This window comes from Muntiacus reevesi, chromosome 7 (assembly GCF_963930625.1).
Source record: "Muntiacus reevesi chromosome 7, mMunRee1.1, whole genome shotgun sequence".
Lineage (NCBI taxonomy): Eukaryota > Metazoa > Chordata > Mammalia > Artiodactyla > Cervidae > Muntiacus > Muntiacus reevesi.
In genome coordinates this window covers 50045330-50063681 of record NC_089255.1, presented here as the reverse complement: position 1 = coordinate 50063681, position 18352 = coordinate 50045330, and the positions used below count along the sequence as shown (strand labels likewise).

Sequence of the window (18352 nt, the reverse complement as noted above, 5' to 3'; positions counted from 1 at the left end):
GACACTTTCAACAACACTTTTTCCTAGATTTTTTTATTGTTAAGGACAAATTTGGATCTATTTTTTTCCTTCTCCCTGCAATCTCAAATGTGGCAAAAGAAAGAGCATTTCTACCATTGTTGTCAGAAACAAGATGCAAATAACTTGCCACCATCAAACACCAGTGTTCTTTTTACCAGAGAGCAGCACACCAAGGGTAACAGATCGCTAAGTACCGCCCAGTGCACGGAAGTCCAAAGGCCCAATTATCTCCACCCTAGGAGAGTGGGGCAAGCTGTACTGTGTTTTATAAGGACTGTTGTGCTTCTGATGGAAAAAAAAAACAAAACAATCTCCTGGTTCTTAAGTGGCTTTGGGGACACCAAGAACCACAGCCCTAGAAAGAATAGAACTCATGTGGTCAAATATTTTCATTCATGTCAGGCTTCAAAACCTGGGTCACAAAGAAATTGGAGTAACCACTGAAGCAAAGAGGATGGAAATTTCCTGGATGCTGGGCATCAGAAAGTGACAGTGAAAGTCGCTCAGTCATGTTTGACTCTTTGCGACCCCACGGACTAGTCCATGGGATTCTCCAGGCCAGAATACTGGAGTGGGTTCCCATTCCTTTCTTCAGGGGATCTTCCCTATCTAGGGATCGAACTCAGGTCTCCCGTATTGCAGGCAGGTTCTTTACCAACTGAGCCATCAGGTAAGGGGTCCCCACTCTTGGGAGGCATTGGACTCTTGATGTGACTAGAAGCACAGCACTAGAAGAGGCCAACCGTCCATGAACAGGCAGGAACCAAAGGGGCAGGGATGCTGCTGGAAAGCTACCCGGGAGCCAGGCCAGTGGTAGGGCTGGTGGGAGCAGACTCAGGCCCACGTAATGATGGGAGGCTCTGCTACATATGGTTCCAGCCCCACCACTCACTAGCCATGTGGTCCCAGGCAAGTTATAAATGATCCTTGAGCCTCAGTGTCCTCATCTGTAAAGGTGAAATAATAAAAGGTGAATGGACGTCATCGCGTTATTGTGAGGACTGTTGTTGTTTGGTTGCTAAGTCATGTTCAACTCTTAGTGACCCCATGGACCATAGCCTGCTAGATTCCTCTGTCCATGGGATTTCCCAGGGAATAATACTGGAGTGGGTAGCCATTCTTTTCTCCAGGGGATCTTCCCGAGTCAGGGATCAAATCCATGTCTCCTGAATTGGCAGGTGAATTCTTTACCATTGAGTCATTTGAGAAGTCCATTTGAGGATTAAATGATATAATACACATAAAAGCACCTAGAACAAGGCTCAGCACCTAGTAAGTGCTCAATAGTTATTACTGTTGGACCATCAGGCCAGTGGGTAGTAAACCGTATGAGGTAGAATATTTCATGAGTATAAAGATATGCTGTTCTGATGATCTAATCAATTGCTGTGAGAATGTGCCTCCCTTTATTGTACCAAGATCTGTTTCCTTCATGTTCCACCCTGCCCTACCCTAGCCTTCTTCTTTGGCTAAATACCCCTCCAACTGGTCTTCAGAGGACATGGTTTCCAGTCCCTTCTCTCTTTGGTCATTCTCCTTAGAAGAAGTTCAAATTGCATTTCAAATGTCCATTTCTAAAGCCAGTTCGCACTCAAACCTTCATTCCAAGGACAAAATGAATCACCTCCACCACTGACTTATCCACTTGCATTTCTGGGACTTCAGACTGCAATTCTCAGGTCTGCGGAGCCAGCACACATGGCCTCCTGAGCTCCCTGCTTGCAGGAGATGCCTGGCCCTCTCGTGCCTCTGATAGAGGAATCTAAGTGCTTGGAGTGTCCTCTTTGCCCAGCCAACCTGGAGGGGCTCCCGCAGAGGGGAGGGCAGCACCCTCCACGGCCCTGCCCTCGTGGGGTGTGCCCTGCCTAGGCTGCGCTTGGACCACTATGCACCACCTGTCTGCTCTGCTCTGCTCTGCTCACAGAAACCCCTGTGATGGGCTCCTTCTCCCAGCACCCAGGCCTTACAAATGGGCTCTTTATCCCAGGAGAGGAGAGACCATCCAGGAAGGATATGGCTCTACTACCCGAGGCATCACTGGGGACAAGGGTGTTGTTTTGCTGCCCGTGTAGATCTTTAAAACCACAGCTACACTCAAGGCCAGAAATAGAAGGCACGCCCAGCCTGCTCTGGCATTTGTTCTCCTGCCAGGACCGAAAGGGCACGCTTCCACAAGAGATGCCCGGCCAGCTGTGCGAAAGACAGCCCCAGGGAAGGGGCTGAGGAGAAGGTACAGCAGACGGGGCCCAGGCCCCCTTGCCCGTCCCCCTCCATTCCCAGGCAATTCTGCCCACAAGTCCAAACCCAGACCCCCAGCTTCTGAGAAACCCTTGTGGGCAGATGGCAGTATTTTCTTTCTCCAGATGATGCCAACTGCTAAGGGGCCCCTCCAATAAAGGGCTAGTGTTCTTCCTGGAAACACAGGCAGCAATTGTGCTCTGCTTAAATCTGGCTCTGTTCCCTGATTCCCAAGCCCTGCTGGCTTCCCCCAGCCTCCACCCCGCCCAGGGAAGACACTACCGGAGCACTGGGGCAACCAGGTACACGTCAGCATATTTATGTGTACTTACTGGTTCAAAAATGAACATTGTTTTTACGATGGCTAGGCCATCTGAGATCCGCCACCTGAAATTCTTTCTTTGTTTCTCTCACCCACTCAGATGTCTAACCAAAAGACGAAAATACATATTTTCTTTTTCCTCTTTTTAACAAAAAGGAAATCAACATAAGCCAAAGCGATTTGACTTAGCTCATCAGTAAACATACAAATGGGGAGCTTCGCTGCTGACTCACTGGTAAAGAATCCGCCCGCCAATGCAGGAGACAAGAGTTCAATCCCTGGTCCAGGAAGATCCCACATACCACAGAGCAACTAAGCCTGTGGGACACACCTATTGAGCCTGTGCTCTAGAACTGGGAAATCGCCAACTATTGAGCTCACGCACAGCAACTACTAAAGCTCATGCACCCTAGAGCCCATGCTCCGCAACAAGAGAAGCCACAACAATGAGAGGCCCACACACCGCAATGAAGAGTATCCCCGGATCGCCGTAACGAGAGAAAAGCTCATACAGCAATGTGCCTGTACAACACGGCAAAAAACACATAAATATAAAAATAGATAAAATTATTTTTAAAAACAAACAAATGAGAGCATCCTTTTTCTTGGAATGTAATCTTTCACCTTCCTGCAGGTCATGTGACACATCTACCTTGAGGGGGTGCCTTGCTCCCCTCAAAAAGCATGAGTACTCACCTTACCTGGATAAACAAAAGAGTTCACTGAAGTGGTTGTCCCTAAAACAGAGAGTAGACCCTAGTACCAATTTCAGCCTCTGTAATTCGGGAAGGCAGAAAGAGCAACTTGCTAGTAATGTCAAAATCCAGACTCTACCAGGTATTTCCAAAAATTAAGCCACTCATCCCCAAAGCAATTAGTGCAGCCCAGTTCCTTTCCCTTATTTTTTTTTCTTTCTTTTGCCTGACGGAGTCTTTACCTTGGCTTCCCAGGTAGCTCAACTGGTAAAGAAACCACCTGCAGTGCAGGAGATCCTGGTTCGATTCCTGAGTTGGGAAGTTCCCCTGGAGAAGGGCTAGGCTAACCACTCCAGTATTCTTAGGTTTCCCTGGTGGCTCAGACAGTAAAGAAACCACATGCTATGAGGGAGACCTGGGTTCAATCCCTGGGTTGGGAAGATCCCCTGGAGGAAGGTATGGCAACCCACTCCAGTATTCTTGCCCGGAGAATCCCATGGACAGAGGAGCCTGGTGGGCTACAGTCCATGGGGTCACAAAGAGTCAGACATGACTGAGAGACAGCACATATAATATCAGTACATCAAGTAGTAACATGCTCTTGAATTCAATCATCTAGTAATTTTGATTAAGAGAAACTAAAAGCAGCCCAAACAATTATCCTAGTACCCACTGTTCCAATCTTTAGTCAGAAAGGACTATTTTAAGGCTGGCTGCTGCGTCACATAGGTTACAAATTACTATTGACTGTTTTTTCATGGATAAAGACAGTGACTTTCAAAAGATTTAGGGGAAAAATTAATCCCTTCCTTTCTTAAGAAAATTGGGGTTTTAAAAACTGTATCTAAGAAAGAAAAAGTCAGTACCGATATACATATGCTGCTTGAGCAAAAAGGCAAGTGACCTGAACACAGGCCTCAGAGAGTTTTCCTATTGCACTGTGTCACTATGGGGGTAAGGTGATCCTAAACTCTCACACTTTGGTGAAATACAAAAATGCTTTTCTTAGGTCTGTGCCTGTCGTAAAGGCATTCTCCTTATTAGCAAATTCATTGATTTGGGAAAGTTTGAGCATATCACCTTTGTTCGGGACCAAAGCCGTTTTCATCCCCAAATACAAAACTGAGGACTAGGCGGCGGGGGCTGAAGGTGGGGAGCGGTCTTTAGGCTGAAGCTGTTTCTGATGAAGTTCTCATTAGACCAGCTCCTGGAATGCCTTTTTCTCTCCATTCTTTCTTGCATCCTGTCCAATCCCATGTGTGAAGAACCAATCAACATGTTCTGACCTTGGTGAATAAAACAGGATTTTTACCCTCCGCTCTTGCTACCTTCTCTCACCATAATTCTATGCATCTTTCTTTCCTCTTTCTTGGTACAAGCTGTGGCCAGTGCTCCTTAATTCACAGCAGTCCAGGGCATTTGTGTCCAGTCCTGTATCAGAGCACACCTGCTACAGTAACTCTTCTAGGCTAATGGTACAGGACTAGAGGACAAAACAAGCCACATGAAGTACAATAAAGCAGATGTGCAGGGGAAAGTGAGGGACATGTTACTGGAATCTTTTCTTTATTCAGTTCAGTTCAGTTCATTTCAGTCGCTCAGCCATGTCCAACTCTTTGTGACCCCATGAACTGCAGCATGCCAGGCCTCCCTGTCCATCACCAACTCCCAGAGTTTAACCAAACTCATCTCCATTGAGGCAGTGATGCCATCCAGCCATCTCATCCTCTGTTGTCCCCTTCTCCTCCTGCCTTCAATCTTTCCCAGCATCAGGGTTGTTTCAAATAAGTCAGCTCTTCGCATCAGGTGGCCAAAGTATTGGAGTTTCAGCTTCAACATCAGTCCTTCCAATGAATATTCAGGACTGATCTCCTTCAGGATGGACTGATTGGATCTCCTTGCAGTCCAGGAGACTCTTAAGAGTCTTCTCCAACATCACAGTTCAAAAGCATCAATTTTTTAGTGCTCAGCCTTCTTTATAGTCCAACTCTCACATCCATACATGACCACTAGAAAAACCATAGCCTTGACTAGAAGAACCTTTGTTGACAAAGTAATGTCTCTGCTTTTTAATATGCTGTCTAGGTTGGTCATAACTTTCCTTCCAAGGAGTAAGCGTCTTTTAATTTCATGGCTGCAATCACCATCTGCAGTGATTTTAGAGCCCAAAAAATAAAGTCAGCCACTGTTTTCTTTGTTACTATATCCAAACCCACAAGTTCTCCCCAGTGTCATCTGGGAGATACACCAGTCCACTTCCAATGCTTCAGATGAAATGGGCTTCAATAGAATCCACCAAATTCAATGCCCTGACTTGTCTCCACGATGAGCCACATTCTCTAACCTTATTCCAGTGCTGGCCCAAATATTCCTGAAGGTTCATTAACTCTTATTGAGATTCCACAAATCCCAGGCTTTCTGAGTTGGCATAGAGTAGTTGGGAAAGCAATGACTGCAGAATCAAAAAGACTCAGATTAGAATCCTTGAGAAGCTGCCCACTAGTTATGGGCAGGTTCCTCTCCTGGAGTTTCCCCATTTGCAAATGAAGCAATATCAATCAATCCAAGGGTTTCTGTAAGACTGCATGCTAGCCTACAAGTGTCAGGTAAATCTGTATTATCCTTCAGGATTCATTTCCCACCACCACTGGCACAGCCCTAATTCTTTTACAACTTTCTAAAGCATAACAGCCAAACTATGGCTTGCCAGTCCTCAACAAGCCAGGGCCCCTCCATGCATTCTGAGCGCTCTGCTACATCATTTACAGGAATGCAACTCTGTCTCCTCTCCTCTCCAACTTACACTTCTCAGTGATCAAGAATTACTTCTGTCACTATTCCCAGTGTTTGAAAACTGAACAGTTAAGAAAAAGTACATCATAATATGATAATGAAAATTCTATCAATGGGAGTCTACCCTTACATCCATGAGTTAAAATTTTACTTCTCATAATTGGCATCAGTAATTAAATGAATTCAGAATAAAATAACTTTTTAAAAATAGCAATGCTATTTATATACTATTTTATTTCCATAAGACTTCAGTTAGTTTCACGGTTAACAAAAATGTTCAAATACAGAATCCTATTACTTCCTCCATTCATTTGACACATATTTATTGGATTCCTCCTATATGCCAACATTGTGCTAGGTGCTAGGCACTGGATGGTGGACACAACTGACAAGAACTCAGTTCCCTGGGAGAGGAAAGAGATAATTCATCAGTAAGAAGGCTCACCTTTCTTGCACGTTCAAAATACTTGTGAAATTGGAATCTCCATGTTTGTGAGATTGATCAGATGTACCCATATTATCATCACTTCAACTGAGTTAAGTGCGCTGTTGAGACTGCCTGGGCCCAGCTTAACTGCTGGTTAAAATGTTTTCAAAATGCCTAAGCTTTCGTATTTCAGGCAAAAATGCATCAAGATGGTGTCAAGGCATAAATTTGATATTTATTATGGGAGAAATGACTGCCATCCCCTAATTTCTTACAAGATAGCAAACAGATATTTTATGGAAAGATAATTACAATATATGAAGTCATGCTGTACTGATACATGTGGATTGTCCACACTCTAAGCAAAGCAACTGACAGTAGGAGAAACTGCCAAATCCTCAAAATAGATGAAAGAACTCTCAAAGCAATAAGAGGCTACTGTGAACAATTCATGCATGGTCCAGGCAGGACCATCATTAAGGCATCCAAGTCACAGTTTAATTTGTAGCTTTCTTTTTCCCTTTTAAGTGGTATATAAAACAATCATACTATCCATGGCATGTCATATTCAAGGAACCCAGGTCTCCCGCATTGCAGGCAGATTCTTTACCAGCTGAGCCACAAGGGAAGCCCAAGAATACTAGAGTGGGTAGCCTATCTCTTCTCCAGCTGATCTTCCCGACCCAGGAATCAAACCAGGGTCTCCTGCATTGCAGGCAGATTCTTTACCAACTGAGCTATCAGGGAAGCCCTAGTGAAATACTGCAATAAACTCAAAAGCTTTTGCACAGCAACGGAAGTCATTAACAAAATGAAAAGACAACCCACAGAATAGGAGAAAATATTTGCAAACAATATGACCAACAAGGGATTAATCTCAAAAATTTACAAACAGCTCATGCAGCTTAATATATTAAAAAAAAAAAAAAAAAACCCAAATAACTCAATTTTTTAAAATGAGCATAAGACCTAAATAGATATTTCTCCAAAGAAGACATACAGATGGCCAACAGGCACATGAAAAGAGGCTTAATATTGCTAATTATTAGAAAACTGCAAATCAAAACTACAATGAGATATCATTTCGCACCAGTCAGAATGGTCATCATCAAAAAGTCTACAAATAATAAATGCTGGACAGGGTGTGAAGAAAAAGGAACCCTCCTACACTGTTGGTGGAAATGCAAATTGGGATAGATGGTATGGAGAAAAGTATGAAAGTTCCTTAGAAAACTAAAAATAGAACTACTGTATGATCCAAAAATCCACTCCTGGGCATACATCTGTAGAAAATCATGATCTGAAAGGATTCATGCACCCCCATGTTCCTTGCAGCACTGTTTCCAAAGCCAAGACATGGAAACAATATAACTATCCATCAACAGAGGAATGTATGGTATAAAGAAGATGGAATAAAGAAGATGTGGTACACATATACAATAGAATACTACTCGAACATTAAAAAGAAAAAAATAATGCCATTTACAGCAACATGGATGTAACTAGAGATTATCATACTAAGTGAAGTAAGTCAGAAAGATAGATATCATGTGAACAGCACTTACATTTGGAATCTAAAATATGGCACATATGAACCTATCTATAAAACAGAGTCAGACTTGTAGACCTAGAGAGCAGACGTGAAGTTCCCAAAAGGGGGAGGGAGGCAGGAAAGGGATGGATCAGGAGTTTGGGGCTGGTAGATGCAAACTATTATATATAGGATGGATAAATAACAAAGTCCTACTGTACAGCACAGGGAACTGTATTCAATATCCTATAATAAACCATAATGGAAAAGGATATAAAAAAAGAATGTAAAAAAAAAAAAGAATGTATATATGTATATACCTGAGTCACTTTGCTATACAGCAGAGATTGGCACAACATGGTAAATCAACTGTAATCCAATAGAAAATAAAAATTAAAAGCAAGCAAAAACAAGTAGTCAGAACAAAATTTTTCCAGGTCTGGAAAATGTTATAGCCAGATGCTGCCATAAGGAATACCAGTACAACCTACTCTGTATAGACAGGCAGGAAAGGCCTCCCTGAGGAGCTGCAGTCCAAGAGAAGCCAGCCCTGCAGAGAGCCAGCAGAATATTCTAAGCAAAGGGAACCAGTAGTGCAAAGGTCCTGCAGTGGGAAAGAGGTTGTATGTTCTGGGAGAATTTTATCACTGGATACAAAGCTCTGGCCTGCTCAGAAGCCCATGACAACATCATAAGGCCACAAACCAGCCCAACACATAGCAAACATTACACAGTGGTCCTCACTTATCTGTGGCTTCACTTTCCTCGGTTTCATTTAACTTCAGTCAATCACCATCTGTAAATATTAAAGGGAAATTCCAGAAACAGTTCATATGTTCTAAAGTGCACATTGTTCTGAGGAGCATGTTGAAATCTTGCACCCTCCCATCCCATCCCATCCACAATATGAATAGTCCCAAGCACATCCATACTATATATGCTATCTGCCCATTAGTATAGGAAAAAACAGTACATATAGGATTTGGAACTATCCAGTTTCAGGCATTCCCTGGGGCCTTGGAATGCATCCCTCATGGATAAGGGGTGGGGGATTACTGTAATAAAAATAATTTGGAACTTCTATAAATATTTATTATACTTCACCCTGATAAATATGTAGAGTATAACATAGTCTAATTCTTCTGGTAAAGGCAATGCCCATTGGCATCATCACCCACAAAGAAATTCAATAGCAAATAACCATAAGGGGAAAAAATGAAAAACCAGTTCAGATAAGGCAAATCTCACTTTTCTGCCTCTTTAGCCTGAGTGCTTTATTCTCCTATCCACTTCTCTTGGTGTCCTTCACAACCCTACACTTTGCAGAAATGCCATAAATTCCTTCAAACCAGTAGATGGCTTAGTTTGGGATATTTACAAGAATTTAGAAGCAAATTAACCTCAAATTCACCAGAGTATTGATTGATAAACTAGTTAATTTCCCATAGTAAATTGGCCTGCTCTGTTGGTTTACTTACTTTCAGACACTTAGACTGATCTTCCAGGATTCCCTTTTTAAGAGCTGTTCCTTTTTCAAAAGCTTAGAATCCTTTTCCAGACAGCAATAACCACTATCCACCTGAGGCACTACAGTTTCTGAAATAAGTTTCATACACACTATCCTGCATCATCTTCACATCCTCTCTATGATGCAGGTACTAAGTTCCATTGACAGACAAGGAAACTGAAGCTGGGGCCAGGACAAGCGACTTTCAGAGCAAAGAGGAAAGCCCAACTCAGGGCTCTTCCATATCCTTAAGTAGGTCACATGACCTCACGAGGAGCCAAAATAGATGTTCAAGTGGGGTTGCCAGATAAAATATGAGACATCCAATAAATTTAAATTCAGAGAATGAGCAATTTTTAGTATAACTATGTCCCAAGTATTGCATGGTGCATACTCATACTAAAAACTGTTCACTGCTTATCTGAAGTTCGTATCTAGTTGGGAGTCCTGTGCTTGGATTTGCTAAATATTACCAGTCAAATGGATGTGGGCACCTTTGGACCAGTCTGTGTAGTTACCATTTCTTTCTTTTCCAACCAAATAAGGAATTTGGTTTGTTTGTTTCTTTTGACCAGAAGGGAAAAAAAGACACTGTTTTCATTGCTGCCTGCAGAATTTCTCTAGTTGCAATGAGTGGGGGCAACTGTCTATCTGCAGTGCATGGGCTTCTCATTGTGGTGGTTTCTCCTATTGCAGAGCCCAGGCTCCACGGCACACAGGCTCAGTAGTTATGACTTGAGAGTTCTAGAGCACAGGCTCAGTAGTTGTGGCACTTGGGTTTAGTTGCTATAAGCACGTGGGACCTTCCCCAACCAGGGATTGAACCCATGACTCCTGCATCAGCAGGTAAATTCTTAACTACTGAACCACCAGAGAAGCCCTAAATATGGAATTCTTTAACTTAAGAGTCCATAAACTCTCTGGGGACCTGTGGATAGAATTCAGCAACGTTCATGAACTTGAGTGGGAAAAATTATCTCTTCACTAACCTTTAACTAGAATTGAACATTTCTTTTGATTATGAACATAGGCAACCAAGCAAAAACAGATCAACATAATGGTTGTTGCAAATATTTCCAAATATAATTTATGTTCACAACAACTTCAAAATTACAGTTGTTATTAGATTGGCTGCTGGATCTTATTTAATGCAAGATGCAATTTGTATTCCCGGGAAGCAGATAGAGAGACAGAATTCAGTGTTCAGAGGTTTATTAGGGAGGGCCTTTGGGATCCATGCTTACTAAGGGAGGAGAAAGAAGCAGAAGCAGGTAGGGGAGTAGTCGAGCCTCAGTAGAGACCCAGAAGCTTTGGTCAACAGCACAGTCAGTTCTGGATGTCAAGTGGGCTGTCAGAATCACCCCCATTAACCAAGATGGCCCGCCTTTAACTCTCACCTCCACTGTCACTGGCCATGTGGATGACCTTGGGTGAGGCTCTTCTCTGCAACTAAAGCAGACCCTGAAGGACCAGCAGCTGAAGGCCACTTGCTGATCACACTGCCAGCATCCAGGGCAGCATGTCCTTCCTAGATGGGCATCTGGACAGTGCACTGCCAGGACCACTTAGATAAAGGAACTCTATAGGTATCATGGTATTTTATGTCCTACATTTGAAATCAGTTCCTAGGCTTCATCAGGCTGCCAAAGGGATTCACAGAACAAAATGGCTAAGAACCTCTTAGCTGTCATTTCTCTAAACCCCTTCTCCTCCCCCTTTCCTAGCCCATCACAGCACCACAGTTAGCACAGTCACACATCCCCGAAACATTCCTCTTCAGTCCAATACCTCAAACCCATCGAGGCTGGAAGAGGCCTGAGAAGGTCATTTTCTTCTCCATCACTGTCTCCAAATTTTTCTCTTATTTCCAGGCTTTTATACGTGTTTCCACCTTTTCCTCTCTTCCACCTATACGCACCCCATCCCCACCCCATTCCCTGCCTGTGCTGAACCTGGATGCAGACCTCACTGTGCTCCCTCCACTGAGCACTTCTCACGCTGCTGGCCTGCTGCCTGCTCTGCCTTCTCCACTGACCATCAGCCCCAGAAGACAGGACCATGACCATGACGGGAGAGCTTATCTCTGCTGCACCACCGGTGCCAAGCACAGTGTAGGCATGTCATGTGTCTTTACGGCAAGAGGAAGAGGGAGGGAGGGAAGGAAGGACTGTGGCCTGCTGTGTCAGTCTCAATCATATCTCACCATAAAACAGGGGACCCCAACCCCCAGGCCGTGGACCAGTACCAGTCCTCAGTTAGGAATCAGACTGCACAGCGGGAGACGAGCAGTGGGCAAGCAAGAGAAGGTGCATCTGCCACTCCCTATAGCTCGTGTTATCGCCCGAGCCATCCTCCCAACCACTTCATCCATTAAAAAACTGTCTCCCATGAAACCGGCCCCTGGTGCCAAAAAGGCTGGGACTGCTACCGTAAAGGATTCCAGCCGTTCCACCCCTCTTTTCGGTCTGTGCACTGGCTTTTCCTCCCCAAGCGTTAGCCCAGAGCTCTATGTTCCCTGTTCTCACCGATGCACGGCTTGCACTGGGCCATTCACCCATGTACTCTTCTTATTGGCATGTTTTATATAAAGGGACCCAGCCTCTGTGGTTGGTGATAACTAATAGTGCAAAGCCCAAAAAAGTGTAGGGAAGAAATAAGTAACTAATTTCCAGCTAATTCACCAACTTGGTCATCATCCCCAAACAGACTGACTCTGCTGTATTCCACTGAATAGCATCCCCTCAGAGCAAGGGGCCCCACACCTTGAAAGCTGGCTCCTCAGACTTCTGCTGGAATCAAACAGACCTCTTCTCCCACAGACTGGTCACTGGGCCATCACACAAGACTCTGAGCCTCCACTCCTCCACCTGCTCGAGTTAGGTGCCGATGCTGCCTGTGCAAGGCTCTTGGCTCTCGGGGACCGAATGGAATTCCCAAGTGCCTGGCTCTCAGTAGCCCTTATTAAATGGGTGCTTCATCATCTCTCTTTTCCAACCCAGCCACTCATCAGACAGCACGGACCTGCCATATGAAGGACAGGCACTTTCTCATTAGCTCACAAACTTCTGCAGCTTTCTAACCAGAAGCCTTGCTGGCATCTCTAGTTTTTGTCCCAGCCAAGTAGCCCACCAGCAAAGCAGCACAAACAAGTGCCCATAGAGTGTGAGTACCAACCCAAACTGTGAGAGACATGCGGGGAGCAGAGCCAAAGGCTCTCTCTGAACCATGGGTGCCCCCCGCCCACACCTTATCTGCGGCCCAGGCAGCTTTTCCATAAGGGAGAGAACAGGTTTCTTAAAAAAAATCATCTCTTTCCAAGTTGCATTCTCACAGAGAATGATAAATGCCCCACACATTCTCCTGGATCTCACTGTCCCAACATGTGCAAAGACTACTATTAGTTTATTTAATCTACAAGTATACCACCCTGAACACGCCCGATCTTGGCTGATCTTGGAACCTAAGCAGGGTTGGGCATGGTTAGTACTTGGATGGGAGACCTCCTGGGAATACCAGGTGCTGTAGGCTTTGGGGCTTCCCTCATAGCTCAGTCAGTGAAGAATCTGCCTGCAATGCAGGAGACCCAGATTCGACTCCTAGGTCGGGAAGATCCTCTGGAGAAGGAAATGGCAACACACTCCAGTATTCTTACCTGGAGAATTCCATGGACAGAGGAGCCTGGCAGGCTACAGTCCATGGGATCGCAAGAGTGGGACATGACTTAGCGGCTAAATCACCACTATACAAGTAGTAGAAAGCTGAACCCTCCACATGCCAGGCAATGTGCTAAAGACTTTACAAAGTTATTATTTAATATAAAGTACTATTGTAATGGGATTCCCTGGTGGCTCAGAAGTAAGAGATCCACCTGCCAGCGCAGGAGATGTGGGTTCAGTCTCTGGGTTGGGAAGATCCCCTGGAGAAGGAAATGGAAACACACTCCAATATTCTTGTCTGGGAAATCCCACGGACAGAGGAGCATGGCGGGCTACAACTCGTGGGATTGCAAGAGAGTCAAACACAGCTTCGTGACTAAACAACGACTACTGTAAGGCTGTGAGCACTATGTCCACCTTATTTACTGGTTTATTCCTGATATCTAACCTAGAACATAATTAATTAAGAAAGGAAGGAGGAAAGGAGGGAAGGAGAGAGGGAGGAAGAAAAAGGATCTATGTGTGTATGTGTGTATGAGTGAATGGATCATGAATGAGGGAGATGATACTAATAAAATGCCTGGGACATTGTTGGCACTCAAGAAATAGTACCTTTCTCACTGTTCTACTGTCTTCGTACTTGATCCAGCCTCAGCAGGACATCTAGACACATCCTACCGAATCAAGGCTCCTGTACACTTTGTTACTCTCACTCGCTTCATGGATGAGGGAGTTGAAGTTCTGAGGAGGTGGCTCAGATTTGGCGAAGGCCACAAGGCCACTTGTCCTGTGGCCAGGCCTGGGACTTTGTCTCCCTCACTAGAAACCTCAATGTCTTCAGAAATGACAAGAGCACCTGTAGGACAAATGGGTATCCTCATGTAGGCCCTTCAGTCTAGTTTCTGATGACCTGCACCAGGCTGGTCTGAGGGCCCACAGGCAGCTGTCCTGAAACTCACACCGCCAATGATGTGGCCAATGGAGTCCATGAGGATGACAGCGCTTCCTTCTGGCTATCACCTAATGGATGCACTAATGGACACACACAGAGTGCTGGCACACAGCGTCTCACTGCAGCATCTCAATAACCATGCCTGGAAGGCGTCATTATTATGCGTCTTTTAGAGACGAGTCCGTTGGGGCTTAGGTAAGAGACTTTCCAGAGTCACTCAACTAATGCCTGGAAGAATCAAAACTAGAATCCAAGGCTCCTGACTTCCCATCCTGGGGTTTTTCCTCTGCACTACAGAAAAAGGTACAAAAGATGAATTAAATAACCACCCACATTCATACATAATTCTACCGTGTTTCCAGCTGAGATTTTTCTAGCTGCTGATCCAACTCAAAGTTATCCCTCAGTTCTCTCCTGTGATTCCTTCTTAGTCCCTGGAAAGGGAGAGTGAGGAAAGGAGAGTGACTGAGTCCTCATTAAATGTGCGCCTTTAACTCAAGGAAACGCAGGCAATAACTTATCCCACTGCATCTGCCATGCGGCTCTCCAGTGATGATGGCAGATCCTTCAGGGACATGAACCACGAATACCTCATCCAAAGGTTAGGCTCCAGGCTGGGGGAAGGGAGAACTATAAGTAGAGCAGACTTTAAGCAGGTGGGACCCACTGTGCCCACAGGATGCCCTCTCGTTGGTTTGCATGAATTAGAGCTAGATTGGAGCTAACAGGCAACTGACAATATGTATTAGAAGTCTTTTTTAAAAGTTCAAATCATTCAGCTTATAGTTTTACTTCCAGGAATTTATTCAAAAAGGTATGAATCTGGGTTATAGAAAGAGGTCCATAAATAGGAAGGACTGAATCACGTGTTGTTTATATTTGGGGGGAGGGGAATGGACACACCTTAAACAACAGCAGTAGAAGACTGGAAAAATAATTCTGACACGACTACACTTTGAAATTCTTTGTGGACATTAAAACCAAATATTGATGCCATGAGAAATGTCCAAGACAAAACATCAAGTTTTAAAATCAGGACTCTACATAAGAAATATGGATATATTTAGGTACACACAATCTTCCATATATATATACATGCAGCACATAGCTCATTTTAAAAAACTAGACAGAAACCATAATTCAATGAGTATCTTTTATTGTAGGATTACAAATCATTTTAGATATTTTTCTTTGTACTTTTAGTGTGTCTAGTTTTTAAGTTTTCTACAATGAACATTTATTCCTTTTTTAATTAAAAAAAAAAAAAAACTTCAGTTTTTGGTTTATTTTATTTTGTATTTTTAAGAGAGAAAAGCCCATTCAAGTCAGAGGCAGGGAGAGATATGAAAAATAAGGACAGAGGTCTTTGAGCCAGGAAGATCCCAGGAAGGTGGATGGATAACCCAAGGAGGATGAGCCAGCCAGGCTGCTTGGGCACACCACAGGGATCAAAGGCCACGGAGTGACTTCTCTAGATTCAGCAGTCTTTTCAGAAGGCAGATGGAGATTTGTGCCTATCCCATCCCATCTTAAAGTGGTCTGGCTGTGGAGTTGGTGCCTTAGCAGATGCACATGACTTGGGGTCAGGTACCAAACATGCGCTGAGCATCTGCTACATGAGGTACAAGGTGGGAAGTGGGGATGAAATGTGAAACCATAAGCCCTCTCCTCAAGATGCTTGCAGTCAGCATGAGGAAGTGAGATGGTCATAAAAAGAGGAACTACCACAATGGGCCTGTGTAGTCAAAGCTGTGGTTTTTCCAGTAGTCATGTACAAATGTGAGAGTTGGACAATAAAGATGGCTGAGAGCTGAAGAATTGATGCTTTCGAACTGTGGGGCTGAAGAAGGCTCTTGAGGGTCCCTTGGGCTACAAGGAGATCCAACCAGTCAAAAAGGAAATCAACCCTGAATATTCATTGGAAGGACTGTGCTAAAGCTGTAGCTCCAATACTTCACCCACCTGATGCAAAAAGCTGACTCATTGGAATAGATCCAGATGTTGGAAAAGACTGAAGGCAGGAGAAGGGGATGACAGAGGATGTGATATTTGGATGGCATCACCAACTCAATGGACATGAGTTTGAGCAAACTCTGGGAGACGGTGAAGGACAGGGAAGCCTGGCGTGCTTCAGTCGGTGGGGTTGCAAAGAGTCAGACACAACTGAGCGACTAAACCACCACCACCACCACCACCACCACAATGGGGCTCACTCAGCAAACATTCTCCAGACCTCTGGGCCAAAGTGCTTCCACCTCCATTAAACTAGGCAAAACAAAATACACTAACCCAAAAAAACGTCACCAGAAAAAGGTACTTAGCAAAGATGACACAGAGAAGCACACAGAAACAAAAATCTCATCTTGTCCAAACTGATGACCATTTCATCTCAAAGAACAGTCCCCATTTCTCGGGCCTCTTGCCCCTGAAGAAGTCCAGTTTTCACAGCCCAGGGCCCCAGATTCCACTCAGCACCACCGGGAATCAAGGAGTACATCTAATGGAAGCTTGGCAGATTCAGGTTTCTCGACAACTCCACATCCCTTTCTGACAAGGAGCCATTTTGAAAGATGACACTCCCTTGATGTGAAGTTGCAGCCTGCCCCATTAAGGAGGCTTCCTTCAGAAAACATTTTTAGGGCAACCCTGTTCCAGACACTTGCTCCCAAGGACAATTTAGAACAAACTCTGCACCAGCTCAAACCTTTCAGAGCTCTTTGATGATCAGAATCAAGGGAAAATATTAGAACGCATATGAGTAATCCAAATATTCTCAACAGCCTTCAAAGCAAACCGTTCTTCTTTACTCTGGGAAGCACAGCTCAAGCAAAGCTGGCCCATTTGGCCCTAATTCCCATTAGCTAAGCCAACCCCTTAAAAAACAAACAGACCTGAGAACAATGAGAGGAAGTCAAAGGTAAGAGGAGGAAAAGGGAAGAGGAAATAGGTACATGAAAGAAGGAGCCGGAGGACTGGAAAACAGACTGCAATTAGCATGTGCCTCATTTTATTACAAAAAGGAATGAGGGCTCAAATCCCACAGCCCCCTCAAAGAAACTGCTTGAGCTCACGCCTGTGCAACCAAGGAATCTGAGGAGCCTGGAGGCAGCCGGTATCTGTGTCCTGTTCCACTCACAAATGGCCAGGCACTGGCCTCACCACATGCAACCGCCTTTCTCTAGGGTGTGGAAAGAGGGGTGTTTCCACTTCCAAACCTCAAAGCCATTTGCTCTCAGATAAACAAACATCTCCTCTGCCTCTGGCAGCTTCGCCCAGCCGGAAAGTCGTAATGCTAAATTAGTAGCATTTCAATCACATCTGTGACAAGTTGGCGACAGGCTGGGGTATGATGAGTGGAGCAATCAGCTGTTGTTACAGGAAGGAGGCATGTGGACAGAATAATAACAGAGTGGCATAGTAATAATCATCATTGTAATGGTCCCCATTTACATAACATTTTTAATTGCCAGGATAACCAAATGCGCAAGAGCGCCCATTTGCTGTCAGACAGACCTGAGACAGAAGGCCTGCGCGTCTACTTTCTAGTGCTGTGGCCCAGAGCTACTTTCTTGACCTTTCTGAGCCTCAGTTTTCCATCTTTAAAAGGATAACGATCTCTGTTTTGTAAGGCCCTTTGGAGGTTTGAATGAAATAATGTCTGTAAGGCATTTATACAACATTAAAAGTATCCTAGTTGTAGTAATGTTGGTATTATAAGTAGTATTTTTATTATTTCAACCAGTCTTAAGTGCTGTTTCATTTTGCCCTTAATCTCACATAGGAGAGAAAGTTTTAACACTATTTGGCTGAAAGTAAAATAGAGACCCAGAAAGGTTAAATGTCTCTCCTTGTAAAGATGAGTAGTTAATGGGGAAGAAAGGACTGTGTGTTACTTTAGTGTCTGCAACAAATTGCTACAAATTTAATGGCTTAAGATATTTTGCTTTTATTGTCACTAAATCATGTCTGATTCTTTTGTGACCCCATGGACTATAGCCTGCCAGGCTCCTCTGTCCATGGGATTTCCCAGGCAAGAATACTGGAGCGGGTTGCCGTTTCCTTTTCCAGGGGATTTCCCAACCCAGAGATTGAACCCATGTCTCCTGCATTGACAGGCAGATTCTGTACCATCTGAGCCACCAGGGATACGCTAAGATATTTAGCACAAGTTATTACCTGACAGCTAGACAAGTTGAAAGTCCTAAAATGA

General features: G+C 44.3%; 1 protein-coding gene and 1 pseudogene across 1 annotated transcript in view; both read left to right on the top strand.

The window, feature by feature from the left end:
- Nucleotides 1-18352, top strand: part of LIPC (lipase C, hepatic type) — a 179279-nt gene that overhangs the window by 104138 nt on the left and 56789 nt on the right. The gene's annotated exons all lie outside the window — the stretch shown is intronic.
- On the top strand, nucleotides 12944-13062 carry LOC136172788 (5S ribosomal RNA; annotated as a pseudogene).